The sequence below is a fragment of the Gymnoscopelus microlampas genome (genome assembly GCF_963454915.1).
Source record: "Gymnoscopelus microlampas genome assembly, chromosome: 9".
NCBI lineage: Eukaryota > Metazoa > Chordata > Actinopteri > Myctophiformes > Myctophidae > Gymnoscopelus > Gymnoscopelus microlampas.
In genome coordinates, this window is record NC_139946.1 from 17456576 (window position 1) to 17475197 (window position 18622).

Below are 18622 nucleotides of genomic sequence, written 5' to 3' on the forward strand. Positions count from 1 at the left end.
AGATTGTCGGGGAGAGAGAGAAAGCAAAATGAGAAGTACGATTGAGAAATAGAGTTAAGGAGAGAGAGAGAGAGAGAGAGAGGGAGAGAGAGACAGAGAGAGAGAGGCGGCTAAGTGGCCCACATAGACTCCAAGACGCCAGCTCTCATAACGGGGGCACGTATCCCCCGATGCACAGGATGAACAATCACCATGACAGGCAGCTAGTTACTCCTGCTTAACCCCCATGCACCACTCCCTGCACTGCCTCCCTCCATTCCTCCTACCCTGATAACACACTCTCCCTCTCTCTCTCTCTCTCTCTCTCTCTCTCTCTCTCTCTTCACCTGCTACCATCTATATAATATATATTATTATAATGGATTAGTTTGAGTACTTTCCAGTGTCCCCCATCTCCTTCTCTGTCCCCCTGTCTGTCTCCTCCCAGAGGTCCATGTTTATAGGCTTGCTCTACACGTACATCCATCAATTAATCTGCCTCCTCCTGTTTAGCCTCCTCTCACTCTTCTCTATGACAGCCCACCTCTAACACACACACGCACACCTCCCTCCCTCTCCCTGTAACAGATGTCTCCATGGTTTGGGTGAAAGGGGGACACTAACAAAAGAAGACGGAGGTGGTGTGTGTGTGTGTGGACCTGAATGGGCTCAGGTCCAGGCCTACCCATCATGCCCCTGGGTATTCTGTCCACACACAAAGAGCCTGCGAGGATTAGCCGCTTTTAGCACATGCAGAAATCTCTCTCTCTCACACACACACACACACACACACACACACACACACACACACACACACACACACACACACACACACACACACACACACACACACACACACACACACACACACACACACACACACACACACACACACACACACCTCTCTTTGTCCCGCTTGTTCTTCCCAACCACTTCTCACCTCTCTCCATATCTCCCTGACTTCCTTCCTATCCCTCTCCCCGTCTCACTGGTTCCCCTTTTTTCCCTGTCTGTCTGTCTGTTTCGCGCTCTCTTCTTTTGGTCATCGCTCCACAACTACGCAGGCACACCGGTAACCGGAACGCCCGCCCCAAAACACGCTCACCCTGTTTTCTCCCGGACCATTATTGTATTCGTTTTACTGAGGTTACGGTTAGGAATAAATCTAGGTTTGGTCATGGTTTTACTGAGGTCACGAATACCTGGTGGCGACCGTTCCAAGGTCAACGGATTTGACCTGGGGCAAGCGTATTTTGTGGCGAGCGTTCTTGTGTTTGGCCCTGAGGCTTGTGAGACGCAAGCGGTATGCGAGCAAAGTGTGCCTGCACTGAGCACCGTCAAAATATCAGTGAAAAAACATTGGTAATGGATGCTCCCAAAAATATGGCATTGGTTTATTTATCACCTGTACTTTCAAAATGACACACAATGTTAGCTCCATTATATAACTTTATGGGGTTCAAACTCGCATAGGCTTGGGTTTTCTAAAAAATGTATTTTTCTAAAAATATTTTTTCTAAAAATGTGTTGTAAAAACTATTGACATTGTTGTTTTTGTTTTTCTTGTTGCTTTCTTGTTTTTTGACCTTCATGTTGTTGTATGTGAACATGCAAATATTATCACCCGGACCGCCTTGTGTTGCACCGAGGTCCCCTTTATAAGGTGACACTATTTTGTATGCTTCACACACACTGAGGAAGGCCTGTGAGGCCGAAACGTCCGGTTAAATGAGTGCTGATGGGGGCTATAAGACTTCAATAAAAACAAGATCCTAAATGGATGAAAGTGAGTGCTGGTAGTCTTTTCAAAGAAACTGTTTCTGCCTGAACCGTGCACCCATTACTTTTTGGACTTTGAACGACTCGTCTGATGAGTGCTTGCTTCTTTCTTTTTCAAGCTCCATTATATAAACAGCCTGGCTGCGAGCGGGCACACATCACGCCAGCCAAACGGAGGACAGCGTAGCCAGTGACATCGATGGGGGGCATTTTCAGAATGTTCTGGTGCACAAGGAATACATGCCTCCCTCCCCCCTCTGCCTCTCTGTCTCTCGCCAAAGTATTTTCAGCCACTGGAGACTTGACACACAAAAAAAGACCCCCCCTCCCACCGTATTTATCTGTGACTGTGACCCAACAGCTATCCACACAGATTCACAAGCTGGCCTGTACTGCTGCACTGCACTGCACTGTAAAATCACCAGCATTCATTTAACTCTGGAGAATGTACAAATGCATAAAAATGGACCCGTACTAGGGGTGGTTGTATTTAGTCTCCCTGCTCTTCTACTGAGACATTTAGATCCTGTGTCTAGGTTGGGCACGACCTTTGACCTGAAGGTCCAAATTAAATTTCTCCCCAGAGCAAGCAGGCAGGCTCTATTTGCTCAGTGGTAAAACAAATCATAATAATTCAGCACTTGTGCAGGAGACCCAGGTTCAAAGCCGGGGTAGAACAGGAAAGTCACATAGGGCAGTAATAGAAGAGATCATTACACAGCATACATTATGGAAGAGATCATTACATTACATTAAAGGTTCAATAGAAGTCTCAGGGTTAGCTTGGTGTTGTTTACCATGCCAACGCCTGTGGGGGTCCTCTATGTAAATACAAGCCTCCATCTACACCCCCAAAATGCTAAATTTGACAGGAGAGAGAGAGCTGTGCATGCCTCATATGCTAACTAAGGTCAAACTCTGGCATTTAAAACCATATTATGGAGTCAACAGCGCTCCGAGGCTCAAGAATAAAGCAACCCAGTGAAGTGAGCAGAGAAGGTAATTACTTAAGGGATAGCGTGTGATACTTTGCTGAGATAGAGCTTTCCTGCCCGCTCCGGCTCATATTTCTTATCCCGTGCCCTTCCTTCTTCTTAAAAGACTTGCTTGTTTTGTGTATTTGGGTCGGTGTATTTTTTGAGTGGGTGTACAAGCAACTTGACTTTTGTGGTCGCGCCCACAGAGTCGTAAACTCGACGGTTGTCATTATTATTCAAGTCAAAAGCGAGACGTTTTCCTTTCTTTTTCGATCTGTCCCTGTTACTACAGTATATATATCTTCACCTTGTTCTGCTATATATAAGTCTATATATGTTTGAGTGGGTGTACAAGCAACTTGACTTTTGTCGCGCCCACATAATCGTAAACTTGACGGATGTTATTATTATGAATGTCAAAAGTAACACGTTTTCTTTCTCTTTCCATCTTGTTTTTTGCCAATGAAATACACATTCTTCTGTCCATGTTACTAGCATTATATATATAAATAATATATATATACCATCACTCCAGCGTGCGTACATCTATTGTCTTGAGGCTCAGGCCCGGGCCGACTGTACATCCTACGTCTTTCAACGGAGTGTCTATTTCTGTGCTGTCACCTGTAATATTGGCATATTTGGCGACTTAGGAATTGCAATTTGATCTGCGGTTGTACTGCGCTCTGGGAAAGCACATCATCTGAATACCATGAAATATTAATGTACGACACACTGCATTCTGCAGACTGTGTGTGTGTGTGTGTGTGTGTGTGTGTGTGTGTGTGTGTGTGTGTGTGTGTGTGTGTGTGTGTGTGTGTGTGTGTGTGTGTGTGTGTGTGTGTGTGTGTGTGTGTGTGTGTGTGTGTGTGTGTGTGCGCGTGTGCGCGCGCGTGTACACATGTACAGTATGTAGTCATGTTTTTGCTCTCATCCTGTCCCTCTTTGGACCATTTCATAAATAACTTCAAGCTGCTCCTATTCCACCACATGTTACATGATAACAACATCTACTGTAAAGGACCGGACTCCCTCCATATGACTGTATGGTGTGTGTTCACCTGCTGGCATTACTTACACAGTGTTATTCCATACTCTGAAAAGGTCAACAGTAGCCCTGCCGTCAGTGTATTCTTGGACCACATTGTTTTGTCTGTCAGGAAATATTGATGTTTCTATGAATGCACTTCAGCAAAATCAACGGTGGAAAAACAATCTCCCGACTGTGGTACTTGTTTGGACAAGAGGAAAAAAAAACGAGAAAATAAACTACTGTACATAGACAGACTTTTAGCTACTTAGCAACGTTGATTTATGGTAATACATAAAATAAATAAATAAAAACTATATTGTGTATTGTTTTTAACTGTGATGGGTCAATTTGGATGGTAGGAAGTCACAGAGGCTTCAGTTCAAACACAACTCCAGATGTGTGACTTAACCACTTGAGTTATTACTTTCAAAAACTCTGGAAATAGCTCTAGAAATAGCCTATCTACAATGTGCCACGTTGTAGATAACCAGATTTTGCAAACACACACACACACACACACACACACACACACACACACACACACACACACACACACACACACACACACACACACACACACACACACACACACACACACACACACACACACACACAACCTTCTGCCCACTCCCCGAGCCAGACATCCTACAGATGTATAGCTCAACAGGGCGCAGACCCCAGCCCAACGGCATGGGTCCGATCGCAACCTGTTCATCTGCGGCCTCTCAGACACATCAATGGGGTCATGGGTTAAACGTCCTAGGGGGTCAAATCCACCACCACCCCCCATCCCCCCTTCCTGCCAGAGCTGGTTTGAGAAGAGGAGGAGGAGGAGACAGGGGAGGAGAGGAGAGGGCCCCAGGGGGCGCGTCCATTCTTCAATCTGGCGACGCCAGCTGGTAATCGCTCTCAACAAGCTGGAGAGCAGCCCAGTGGCACGAAACAGAGAGAGAGAGAGAGAGAGAGAGAGAGAGAGAGAGAGAGAGAGAGAGAGAGAGAGAGAGAGAGAGAGAGAGAGAGAGAGAGAGATGGTGTAGGACTGGGAGATAGAGACACAGGGGTCAGTGAGAAGGAGACAGGGAATTACTGAAATGGGAGAGAGAAACTCAGGTAGAGAGAGAGAGAGAAAACCTCTCACATCTACTAGAAAGGGTGTCGATTATCCTTCACCATGAAACACCAGACGTTCCCATTAACACCGTAACCATTAAAGAGACCGGTGTGTGTGTGTGTGTGTGTGTATGATTTGTATTATTACTTTAGTGCCGTACACCATAAACAGGTCTGATTATTACCTGTGTGTCACACCAAGTAATCACTGACATTTTCTCAATGTGTGTTGCACACTCTCTCTCTTTCGTATATATGCATGTGTACTGTGTACATACATCCACATATGTCTGCAAACAAAAGGCTACTCTTGATTTTAACCACTTTCACCCAGGCATGTCTATATAGGTGGAAATGTCCCAAATAATAAAAAAAAAAAAAAAAGAAAACAATTAATCTGAAAAGTGCTTAGTGGTCAAAATGACTGAATGAGTATAATGACTTCATCATTGGAATCAAACACTCTGTACCAGGCGGGTGGTGACAGGGTGTTGATATGTTCCCAGCGGATTTACGTGTCCGTGTGTGTGTGTGTGTATGTGTGTGTGTGTGTGTGTTCACGTGTGTAGGGACTAGGGAGGGAGGGGGGATGAGGCAGTGAATTATCCATCTGTCCCCTCCTGCCATGTTTTTTTGGGAACAATTAGCAGACAGAGAGAAAGTGGGAGAAACCGAGGGGACAGAGGCGTCCATTCCCCAGTCCCAAGCTCTGTTTACAGAGAGACTGGGACTCAGACCAGTCGCGAAAAAGAGCGAGAGACCAAAAAAGCCAAAACAAAAAGAAAGATAGATGGAAAAGCAGACAAAAAGACAGAGAGAGCTCAGTCACTCAGGGGCCGGTGTGTCTGCGGCCAGGGGCAGATGGCTCAGCCATGATGAGCTCCAGACACAAAGAGAGAGAGAGAGAGAGAGAGAGAGAGAGAGAGAGAGAGAGAGAGAGAGAGAGAGAGAGAGAGAGAGAGAGAGAGAGAGAAGACTTTCAGCTCATGGCCAGAGAAAGATCAATCTGTCCAGTTCACAGCCATCCCTGCATCTTATCAGGTCCCCACCTGCGTCTTATCCACCCCGAGGCCTATACCTATTGCTCATCTGCTTGTTCAGAGGCCCTGACCTTTACCGCTCAGAGGGAAGCCAGTCCACTGCTTAAACAGAAATCTTTTTTTGTAAAAGGTGGGCGGTGTTGCGGCTGTTTTCTCGCCTCCGAGCGACAGGTCTGATGGAGGGAACGCTCTGCCGACTTCTTGGACCGTGGCCTGAAAGTCTGCGGCAAAGCAACGGTAGCAATCACCTCCCCCCAGTACACACACACACACACACACACACACACACACACAGACACACACACACACAAACAGTCTTGAGCTCCTGTTTCTTCCACAAATAATAAATCCTTGTCAAGGTTAATACACCGCTTTACCTGATCATTGAATGATCGAGAAACATGTTTTTTTATATATACTATATATACTGTATATTTTTTATTTATTTAATATCTACAAATCAACACGAGACAAAACACGTCTAACTGATTTTTTAATTGACTAAACCTGATTAGTCTGATTAACCACTTGAGCCCCATTTTATTGTCGTGCAACGGTGACGTGAAAAAGGTGTAGAGCCACCACAACAGCATTCACTGTCCTATCCGTCAAGTTTAAAAAAAAAAAAAGAAATCTTCCCTAACGCTGTACCAGGTGATCTAGGACATCAAACTGAGAAAAGCGCTCCCAGTGTTTTCATAAGCACACTAATTGCCGCCTGCCTGGCATCATCAGAATGCTCTGTCTCAGAAAAGACAAATAAACACAATTACCTGGAGTAAAAAAGGCAGCCTCTCTCCGTCTCTAGCTCCCTGATAACACTGACTTTGAAGCAGCAATCGTTTTGTCTAATGCTCGAGAGCAATAGGACTAATTGCAAAGCGCTCTCGAAACGCTTAAACGTTCATAATTCTATGTTTTTGGCATCGGGTGGTAAGGGAAACGACTGGCACGGTACACCACTGCAGATCTAAACACGCCTCTATGAAAGAATAAGGATGATGAATTTGTGCTCTTCTCTGATTGATAGGTTTGTCTCTTATCATTTTTATATACTTCAGTGGATGCTACAGGAGGGATGAACGGGTGTTGGACAAGAGCCACTTCTTTAAGTAAATGCCTTCTGCTTGCAAACTGACAAACAGGCCTGCTGCTGCATCCATTTTGAACTAAAACACAAAACAGTAGACAGTGGTGGAAAGTAACTAAGTAACATAGTGTACAGTGTATAGTATAGTGTAACACAATCACTTGAATTAAATACATGTTGAATGGCAGATGAGAGATGGATGAAAGCTTTGGAAAAAAAAGTCTTGTTTCAATGGCCACATCCAGTTCATTAGCACATTGTCAGAAACTATGAACTTTGTTTTATGCCAAAAACATCAAGAAGTGCACTTACTTTGCCTCTGGTTAAAAACCATTACCCCAAAAAATGGTAGGTTGCTTGCAGCACGTCAAGTGCACTTAATGACAGGGAGGCTAAAGCACTGTAATGTACTACATTAAAGAGAACTTTAGAGGCAGCTATGCTTCAAGTGCCTTTGGGTGAAAATTACTTTCAATAGCTTGACAGTCAGTTGAGCCAGCAGTGTTAATTCAACCCTCATCTATCTCTCTCTCTCTCTCTCTCTCTCTCTCTCTGAGTGTTGATCATCATTGCCGAAGTGCCTTTAATAACTGTGGGTTACTGAAGGCTGAAAAGACAAACAGCTCTCAAAGCAATAATTGCAAGTGAGAAATGAATATGAAAACAGCTCTGAGATAGAGACCTGGCAAATCCTCAGCACACACACACACACACACACACACACACACAAAAACATCCAATTAACTCATTCCTCCTTCAGATGTACAAAGGAAACGGGGCGTTTACTTTATATAACAAGTTTTCATCCAATAAAACTTTTCAGGGATTTAATGTTTTCATCACCAAAGCTTCCCCCTAAGGCAACAATCTGGAGGCCTCAATCCCCTCCATTCATTATGGCTGCTTACAAGCTTGTCACTCACATCACAAACGCATCGATTTGCAATTTTCTCTGGGAGAAACTGAAAAATAAATGGGGCCCTCTGTCTTGATGCTGTGACACGCAGTCAGTGTGTGGTCACGGTGTGCTCACTCCTGTCTACCACAGCACTTCTCCTTGATTTTTCTCTCCTGCCGCTGACAGCGATCAGGGGTGATAAATTATCCAATTAAAGTGAGATTAAGGCGTCCTTAAGGCGGCTTGTGACACCGGGGCTCTTGGTATGCCGAGGGGTTTGTCCAATTTACTCTTTGAAGGACGCAGACAATCAACATGTGGCCCTCTTGGTCGTTTAGCTAAATGTTTTTATTTATTCATTCGAGCAGGTGTTGATTGAATATACAAGGTCTTGTCACTGGTGGTATTGCGTTGCCAAGCAACAACAGCTTTGGTCCCCAAGTTTATTTATGTCCTCCTGCTGTGTCATCTACTGATATTCACAAACACTGCAAGAGGAAATAAAACCTGTACACATTTAGAAATGTTTATACTGTCAAGTGTGAAAAGGTCTATTGAAACAGAGGAAGGGGAACACATTCTTAAAATAGTCTTTCAATGTCAGCAAAGGATTTCCCTCTCTCTGCATTGCCTTACAGCCGTTCTCATATACATTTTCTTTTTCTTGTCATTTGCCACACAGACAATTACTTGTCTCCCTTTTCCCCCACTATAACCCTGCATATGAAATGCATCACTAATCCCCCTTTTTGGATGCAAAATATCTGTAACTGCTGAAAAAGGCTGCAAGGGTAGGGGGAGGCTGTATCCTTAAATGTTCGACTGAAATTAAGAAGCATTGCAATTCAAATTGGACTCGCTTTTGCTTTTTACAGTAGCACGGCGGCTACACAAATCCCTGCTGACGCCTAGGGGGCTCCAACTGGAGCTGCTACCCCAAAAAAGCTTTCCAAGACAACACGAATTAGACACACACAGTCTATTCTGCTATACTACAGCCCCAAGGAGTGTTTATCTGCAGGAATATTTCAGAGCTGGATTTTTTGGAATCCATAGCCTAAATATTGTATCAAACGGTCATTAAATGCTCGTAATGTAATCACACCAACCAGTGGTTAAATAAGTGGGTGAATAAATCAAAAGACAATGGGAATAGATCATAGATATAGAGAGACAGAATGAAATAATAAACCTCGAATATAAAAACCAGACCTGCTCTTACAGTCTAGCAGTGGTTCTCAAAGTGTGGTCTAGGGACTCTCAGGGTTCCTTGAGGGGTTCTAAATGGACCCTTAACAGGTCTGTAACGCTGAGAGTGTACAAATAGAACCAGGGTCCATTTGGTTCTAATTGTACACTCTCAGCATTTGTCTGTTTTGAGTGTACAAATGAGAACCACTCTGAGAGTGTACAAATGGAAGCAAATGGAACTCTCAGAGTTCATGGGGGTCCTTTTTACAACAGTTTGAAACCACTGTTTTATAGTAAAATAAAGAAAAAAGGAATGAATAAAGGAATACAACTTTAATAGGAATGAAGAGCTGGCTGTAACTAAGTTCTTTGAGGTTCATGTCGTTGGCATTGAACAAAGACCACCAGTTGGAGGCTACTAACGGTTCGGTTATAGGTGGTCGTGCCAACCCGATCAAACCAAGAACATTAAAAAGAACTCGGTTAAGGCTCCTTTTTATGTGACAAACGTAACCGTAGGTAAAAAGGAAAAGAAAACGTAATTCTTCTTCAAGTAACAGTTTATGTTATTATTGCTCCTGTATGTTATTGTTCGTTTTTACTTTTTGACTTCATTTGTTTTCATTTTGTCTTCAACTTTAATTCTCACAATTCCTTGTGTTTTATCTAAACGCGTTTAAAATCAATGCGAAGTAAACAAATATATATTCATATAATGTAAACCTTATTTTTCCAATGAACACACCATGAGCAAGGTATAAAAACTGCATAGTAAACTTACTGTAAGCCGTTTCCAGTGAAAAGTATTAGCATTTAAATCCAGCTCCTCGGTCCTCCAGCGGTAGTTTAACGGTGGATCGTGTCCATTTCCCTCCAGTATAATAGTAAATAAAGTTACTACTTCTTCACCACCAGTATCCGAGTATAGTATCCAAGAACATTACTTTGTAATCCAATGAATAATGTCCCCGGGGCGGCGATGCATTAAAAAGCCTTTAAGGAAAAATGAAACGTTACTTCAAAACAAAAACGAGCATTATTTTTATATTCCCCGTTTTGATGTATTATTCCGTTGTTTGGATCAGTTTTCCCCCCCGTTATAATCGCTCCTCGCGAGCGTGACAGACAGACGCCACGCGCACGCCGACCTGCTGCTGCTGGTAATAATCAGAGTAAAATAATAATGTATTATGTTTCTTCTTGTCCCGTTATGTTATCTCCACGTCCCACAAGCAGCCAGACAGACAGGATAAAACATCCCACCGCCTCTGTATGGAGGACCGGGGGACTGGCTGACTGAGAGAGAACTGCAAGGACACACACATCACACACACACTGCTGGGGGGGTTGGGGGGGAGACACACACATTCACACACAGCGCACCCCCCTCCTTCTAGTTGCTCAAAAAAGAAAAGAGGGAGAAAAAAACCTCACGCCCCCTCTGTTCACGTGACCGTGTGCTGGTAAAACGGTGGGATGGCGAGAGTTCGGGGGGTCGGACCGTTATTTGAAACCTGTGTGTGTGTATGTGCTCAGAGCTCAGAACTGAGCACTGCATGAGCAGCGGCTGGGCTGCTACAGCTACTCTCTCATAGCCTACTGCACAATGTAGCACTAGTTACCGTCTAGCCTAGATTAGAATCTGTTGCTTTAAATTTGGATGATTCCAAAGGGTAACAGGAAAGGTGGGCACCAAAACATTCTGGGCACTGGGGAAATCTGGGCACCTTGGAAGAGTGGGCTCTTGGGAAATCTGGGCACTCGGAAGAGTGGGCACTTGTGGGGGAGAGAAGAGTGGGCACCTGGAAAACATTTCCTGTATTCTTTTAGTCTGGCATGGCCAGACTAATATCACTGCTATTTTGTTTTTGCTGTGGCAGATTCGTCTGGTTTCTTGGCTGTAGGCCTATTCTTTCAAAGCAGTGGATTCTCAAACATTTTTCAAGGACCTCCAAATTAATATGTAGCCTATCTGCCCGCGGGCTGGCAGACCCCCATTTGAAAAAGATGTTGTGCCAGGGACCCCCATACAAGATTTTTGGGGAAAAAAGAAAAAAGGATTTTGAAATAGCTGATGCATGTAGGGTTCAAAGTGGTTAAACTGATTTTGATGATCCCTGGGGGTCCTGACCTTGAGGAACCACTGGTCTAACCACTGGTTCTAGAATCTGAACCTAGAATCTGTTGCATAGTATGCTCTTTGACAGGTGAAGCAACAGACATATAAATGTTGGCGTGGCATGTAGGCTACTAGCTACAGCAGCCCAAGTTCATAATGTATGGCCAGGGCCTACTGTAGTCTACACAGTAGTAGTATAAATCAACAAATAAACAAATATGCCTACAAAGGCTGCTTATAATGTGCTCACACATTGTAGAAATATAGGCTTACACAACAGATAAACAAAGAGAGAGAGAGAGAGAGAGAGAGAGAGAGAGAGAGAGAGAGAAAGAAAGAAAGAAAGAAAGAAAGAGAGAGAGAGAGAAAGAAAGAGAGGGAGAGAGACCCACAGTCTCACACACACACACACACACACACACACACACACACACACACACACAGAGAGAGAAAGAGAGAGAGAGAGAGAGAGAGAGAGGACACGCACACACTCGGCACGACAGCAGAAAAAGAGAGAAATAACTGCGCCATGGCCATGATCCCGCCATTAGCTACGCTATACGATAACTACATACAAAGATAAAAGGAAACATAAACGGATAAATGTAGCCTAATGGTGGCAGGCACTTACTTGTATTTGTAGACAAATAAGTCCATGCTGATGTAGCTCCGACGGAACCTCTCCCTCCGCTGTATAGCTCCGAGATGAGGTTCCTCGTTAGTTACTGCCGTCTGTTTTCGAAATGGTCGCACGTCGTCCACTTTACATGTTTCTTACCCCTTTCTGCACATCGTATCCAAAAAGTAAAGCATTTCCGCCACTCTCTCAGATGTTTGAAGTTTTAACGCGCCATAAAAGCCATCCAACGGGTTGAAGAAAGTATTTAATTTGCCTCGGTTTTCATCCGGTTACATGTTTTTTAAGACATTGCGCAAGAGTTGCGCCCGTAGAGATAACATTACTGCTTACCCTACTGGTCAAATGTTGAATTGCATCTTCTAATGCAAAATATTATGGAGCCGGATGAAAACCGAGGCAAATTAAATACTTTCTTCAACCCGTTGGATAGCTTTTATGGCGCGTTAAAACTTCAAACATCTGAGAGAGTGGCGGAAATGCTTTACTTTTTGGATACGATGTGCAGAAAGGGGTAAGAAACATGTAAAGTGGACGACGTGCGACCATTTCGAAAACAGACGGCAGTAACTAACGAGGGACCTCATCTCGGAGCTATACAGCGTACAGCGGAGGGAGAGGTTCCGTAGGGGCTAATGCTGATGGTGGTGCACCCATCTCTCTGCCTCTGGACACCTCATTGTAAAAGTCCTCATGAATTTGACACGTTTCTCATTTTCAATGTAATTAATAGCGAAGGACGAAAGCCTGTTCTGTCAACACTAAACAGCTGTAGGTGGTTGTGAGGGACAGTATATTTAATTGTCAATTAAGAACATTCCGGTGTTTTACTGCAGTGGTTCTCAACCTTTTCAGGTCGCGACCCCCCTAAAAGAATCATATTTGAACTGGGGACCCCCCCCCCCCCCCCCCCCGCCTGACAGGGCCTTGGAATTGTAGGGGTTGAGTCATGAAATTTAGTTTGACTCGTTTCCACAGATAAACATTGTGAAAATAGCAGATCTACAAGCTCACAATGCCTTGCATCATGTGGGAACCCCTCTCGGCTGTTTGATAGTTTCAAAATCCTTTTTAAAGAAAAAACTGAAAACATCCGTGTACCGACACCGCCATTGTGGGGAAAAGAAAATACAAAAAAGTGAGCGGAACCAGAGCCTCAATGGGAGAACAGACTGGTAGTACGCATGCGCTACATCCAGGTTAAACGCAGTGGTGGAAAGTAACTACGACAAGGGTCTTCAACAGGGGGTCCGGACCGGGACCCCTAGGGGGTCCTCAGAGATACTGCAGGAGGGCCGCCAAATCTTTGTGTGATAAGATAATTAAACATTTTACATGAATCTCTTGTACCCAAGCATCACTATTCTAAGGAGAACTTTAACCAAAAATAGCTGATTTACAAGCCCATCATTCATCACAGAAATTAGCCCATCATTATGGGTATAATAACATAAAAATGATTATTATTTTACAAACACCCCTTTGCTTGCATGTGCATAAATAATAATAAAAATATATTTGCCTGATGAAGACCTAGAAGGTTGAAACGTTGCAAAAATAAAAAGTGAGTTTCTTGGAGCTTGAAAACAGTGTGCAGACTTCCTTCTTCTTTTCCGTAAATAATAATAATACATCCCTCAACCTCATCAAATCAGTGAAAACCGAATAGGTAGATCGGCTAATTTCACAATCACAGAATGTTTGGCCCAGAATAGGGACGATAGCGTTCAACGGGTTAATGGTGGCTTTGTAGTGAGAAGGTCTCATTACAGCCTGTGTGACCACCTGCATTTAACGTGGGTCATCTGTTGGGAAACAAAGCACCTACACTCTAACAAAGGGACTGGCCAAGGACCAGCTGTTTTCAAACCTTTTTCATGTTGTCACAGACCCCCAAACTGACTTGGGGTCCATGGCCTAAGTCACATTCATGCATTAGGACAATGGTTCTCAATCTGTGGGTCAGTACCCCCAGGGGGATCCCAAAATGATTTTGGGGGGTCCCCAGATTATTTGCTTAATTGTTTGCTCACTCAACAGTAAATAAACCAACATACAGTATATGTGTACACAGGCCAGGGTATCTGCACATTTCTAAAGTGTCAATATGAATAATTTAAAAAAATGAATACCTCTTCCCTCGCATCAAAAGTAAATGGTCAAACATTGACCAAATTGTCAAATATGACCTTAAAAAAATAGAAAATAGCTAATCTTGTGAGCTTGTAGATCTGCTATTTTCACATTATTTATCTGTGGAACCGAATCAAACAAAATGTAATGCCTCAACTCCCACAATTCCAAGAGCTTGTCAGGGTGGGGGGTCCCCAGTTCATAATGATTATTGTGGGGGGTCGCGGCCCAAAAAGGTTGAGAACCACTGCATTAGGAGGCACAGCTCTATGGCGGCCACGACAACACATCGCTCCAATGAACAGTTGTGGCCAACTACGTTTATATATCTATGTGGATTGGGGGTAAGTCCCTGTGACATACTGTAGCGTCATGTCTAGGGGGTGTACTTGTACACCAAGCTGCCTCACGCTGCCTGCAGACACAGGAAATAGGCTCCTGACCTATGTGCCACATGGTTCTGCTACCAGAGCCATGTGTGCCAATGTGCAAGCACATGTAACGCCCTGGATTCGAACCGTGTGGAAAGCGAACATCTTAACCACTAACCACTTAATTCCCCTTTGGCCGGGGGAGATATTAGGTATTAGGCTTTTGGTCATCAGGCAGAGGCTCTGAGCCACTACTGCTACACATAGACAGTTGTCAAAAGTATTGTCAATGCTTGCACATTGACACATCTAAATCTAACACACCAATTATTAATTGTATTAGCTGCAGCTGTAATTGCCTACGTCACTTTGTACTACAAGGCCAGCCTTATGCAGCCTGCCATTTCTTTTAAGACTTCTGTAGTTTGTAACCTGAACCGAAAAACAAATAAGAAAATCCGATAGATGCTATGCTTGCGATATTATGTGAAAATAAAGGATTAGAAATTGAAGTGATATTCAGTGGCAGGCTTTGTTAAATGGAATGGAAACAGACCAGAATGAAAACCCTGAATAAAATAAAAAGGCTTCTTGAAGATTTGCTGAAGAAATTTATTAGAATGTGAGCTCTTTGGAGAATAACAGGAATGAACAGAAATAATTGATGTAAGATAAAGTAGAACTAGGCCAGTAGACCTCTTTCTCATTAGATTATGCCTTGTATTGAGCGCAGGCTGTGTGCTGCTCTTGAACGCGTGCGCGTCTGCGGACACCAAATTGTAGTATATTCACAACCAGCACGCCGCGTCTGCTGTCCGCGACAAGTGTAATCAGGCCTTTACACACTGGCTGAGACTGGATTCATTTGGTTTAGTTAGGTTGATTATTTTTAGCCCCTTCACTGATTCCACATAGATTAATGTGACCAGACATCCCGGTTTGTCCCGGTTTCAAGCTGGGTGTCCGGAATCCCGACAAATATCTGTAAAATGCTAAAATGTCTCGGCTTTCGACATTCACTAGCAAATTGTGCCGGATTTCACCACAATAACATAACAAAAGTGTCCGGGTAGCTCACTCAGTAGCGCACTCGCCTTTGGACCATAAAGTCATGGGTTCGATCCAGGGCACCGCCAACTCAGCGTATGAGTAGCACGGCTTGGTTGTGGCAATTCATGTGGTAAGTACTGGGAGCTGATGGTAGGAGTTGCGCTCCACCTCAACAATCCATTTCCCAGGGGTCTAGCGCATTGTGAAACGGAAGCCTCTCCGGAAGCCTCTCCGACCTACTATAATTAAAATAGTAATATATTTTTCAGTGCTTACATAGACGTTTATCATGTTCTGTCCCACTCATTATTATTTAACCATCAGTGACAGTGTTGAAAGGTGTAGTCACTCACTAGGTATGCTAAGCATTAAAATAATTGTCCCCCACCCTGATAAAAAGGTCACGCCTATGATTCGCATGTACAGTATATACGATTCACGATTCATACAATTCATTCAGTATATACGGTTCATTTAAGTGTCCTGCTTTGGGGGTTTGAAAATATGATAACCCTAACTTAGATATCCAAGTTACTGAGAAGGCCTGCTTTTGAAGTTTGGGTGGACTTGCTTCCCATATTCATGAAATCTATGATGTCCATAACTTTATACAAACTGCATGTAGGCTAATACAATCTATAAACCAAATGTTTCCTAACGTCTCACCTCTTACCCTGCACCAGCGATGTTGATCATGCCGCCATTTTAAAGGAGCGACAGTTAAAACAACTGTAACATTGTTGCCTCTTACTTGACTGCTATCGAGAAGGGAGAATGTAAGTCGATGGTATTTTGTAAGAGAGGCAGTGAGACAGACTTTGTTTAAAATGGCAGCCTGTGTCCGCCCCCCTCCTGGGTGCATTTAGGGCGGTGAACTTTTCAAGGTGTGTGAGCAGTAATGCATTGGGACAGGGCCGCTAAAAGAGCCATCCACGCTGTGTATATACCCCATAGAAACAACACAACCTACTATCCGCTAGCTTATTTAAAACTCACTGTGGTGTGTGGAACCCCCGGAAGGACGGGGAACAGAGAGAGAGAGAGAGAGAGAGAGAGAGAGAGAGAGAGAGAGAGCTTACTGTATACAGTATTTGTGTCTCCGCAATTATTCAATTGATTACTTTATATTATACAGCAATGAATCAATTAACCACTTAAGCGTTATTGTATACTTATTCGTCACACAAGAATAGTTAAAATAGCCGATATATAAGTCACGATGCAACACATTGTGAGCGATTTATTTGTTACATTTTCTGAAGCTTTTCGCCTATGACATGCCCAAAATAGTTTATTTTGTTATAATCAATTCAATCAATTAGCTCAATTAACTGTTGCCCTGCTACATAATGTGTGCGTGTGCATGCATGTGTGTCTATTCCTGTGCATGCATGCACATGTACACATGTACATGTACGTGTGTGTGTGTGTGTGTGTGTGTGTGTGTGTGTGTGTGTGTGTGTGTGTGTGTGTGTGTGTGTGTGTGTGTGTGTGTGTGTGTGTGTGTGTGTGTGTGCATGCATGGCCAATCAGTTTAAGGGCTGGGGGAAAAAAAGGCAGAGTGTGATTTCTACATAGATTCCTCTCTTGGCCTCTGACTCATCGTATAGACTCCTCTTTACTTAATCAGGACCATAAATCTGAGGCTGGCGACTCTCTCTCTCTCTCTCTCTCTCTCTCTCTCTCTCTCTCTCTCTCTCTCTCTCTCTCTCTCTCTCTCTCTCTCTCTCTCTCTCTCTCTCTCTCTCTCTCTCTCTCTCTCTCTCTCTCTCTCTTTCCCCCTACCCCACCCCCACCCCACCACCGCCATGGTTGTCCCCCATGGTGACTCAGGGACTTAAACATGGTAAATTTCACTTGGGTTAGGGAAATGCGCTCGGTGGCCCGTCCGGGGTTCAGTGCTTTGCAGGGATAAAAGAGCACTTACTGGCTGACATGTGCAATCCATAACAGAATAATGAGAGTCTTTCCAACAACAGGGGAGTTCTCTTATCTCCCTCTCTCCCTCCCTGCCTCCCTCCCTGGCGCTTTGCTTTTCCTTCGCTCCCGTCCGCTTGTGTTTTTTCTCTGGAGTGTTGCGTGGATACCATGTAAATTCAGAAGGGCATTAGATGCACAGAGCAACGCTTTGGAGGGGGTTGGGGCGGTGGTATGGTGGTGGGGGTGTTGTTACTGTCAAGATTTCTTTACTTGGGTAGGCTGCAAGTAACAATAACACAATGTAGAACTTCTCTGTTACAAGTAACATGCCTGCTATTTCAAAATTTGAATTGAGTAAAATATACTTCGGCCTACAGCAGCAGCAAAATGATTCAAATGATGTCTGTCTGTCTGTCTGTCTGTCAGAATGAAACATATTCACAGTACAGACACAATACACATTCTGAAGAACAAGGCAACCTAGAGGTGTGCGCAGCGGAGCCGTTTCTGTGTTTGCAGCACCCTCTGGTGGACACATTTGCAGACGGCGTGCCATTCAGGAGAATTAGTACTACAATGGAACTCTGGCTGGTCTTCAAGGCCCCATTGCTCATTAAAACACTTCTCACACACATGGCTTCTATTAACTTCCTCCTGATTTGAACGCAGGGAAATCCAATTTACAATTTGCAATTCAAGTGTTCAAGACGCTATTATCCGGAGTAACTTACAAAATGCACGATCAGAGTAAGTGCCATGAAACCTAGTCAACCAACGGCAGGATAAATAGAGTGGAAGGAACTTAATTAAGTGCTGCCAAGTAACTAGAATACCAGGTAAACATCAAAACTAGCATCGGTCTAAACCAGGGGTCTTCAACATTTTTCAGGCCAAGGACCCCTTAGTTGAGAGCAAGATGAAGCAGGGACCCCCACTACATATTGGATTCATGTTAAATGTGTGTTTTCATTTAACGACTCTGTACTTCTCTGTACTTGGTCTGCTCTTTTTCCCCGTGCACCAAACCTCTTAGTCTGGTCTAAACAACTAAATAAGATTCTCATCATGTGTGGGACAATTTTACAGTATGTCTATCTAAATAACATAACCAGCACACATCTGCATGGTATACTAAGTAGCATGCAGCTACAGTATAGAAAAATAGGCAACAAGAAGGCATATAGCTGAAACATCAGGAGCGCTAGGGGGTGAGGCATAGAGTGTGAAGAGGTGAGTGTTCAGACTGCGGAGGAAACGGGGAGTGAGTGTGCAGTCCTGACTGATATGGGGAGAAC

The 18622-nt window shown here is 43.9% G+C and overlaps 1 protein-coding gene across 3 annotated transcripts in view; it reads right to left on the reverse strand.

Annotated features, from left to right (window-relative positions):
* ptprsa (protein tyrosine phosphatase receptor type Sa) overlaps window positions 1-18622 on the reverse strand; it is a 281342-nt gene that overhangs the window by 251052 nt on the left and 11668 nt on the right. For 2 of the 3 annotated variants that reach the window (XM_084067854.1, XM_084067852.1), the window contains exon 1: window positions 9879-10377. The exons of the other annotated variant lie outside the window; for it this stretch is intronic. The gene's annotated coding sequence lies outside the window, so the exon portion shown is untranslated. Of the gene's footprint in view, window positions 1-9878; window positions 10378-18622 lie in introns of those variants that run through there. 3 annotated transcript variants of the gene reach the window in all.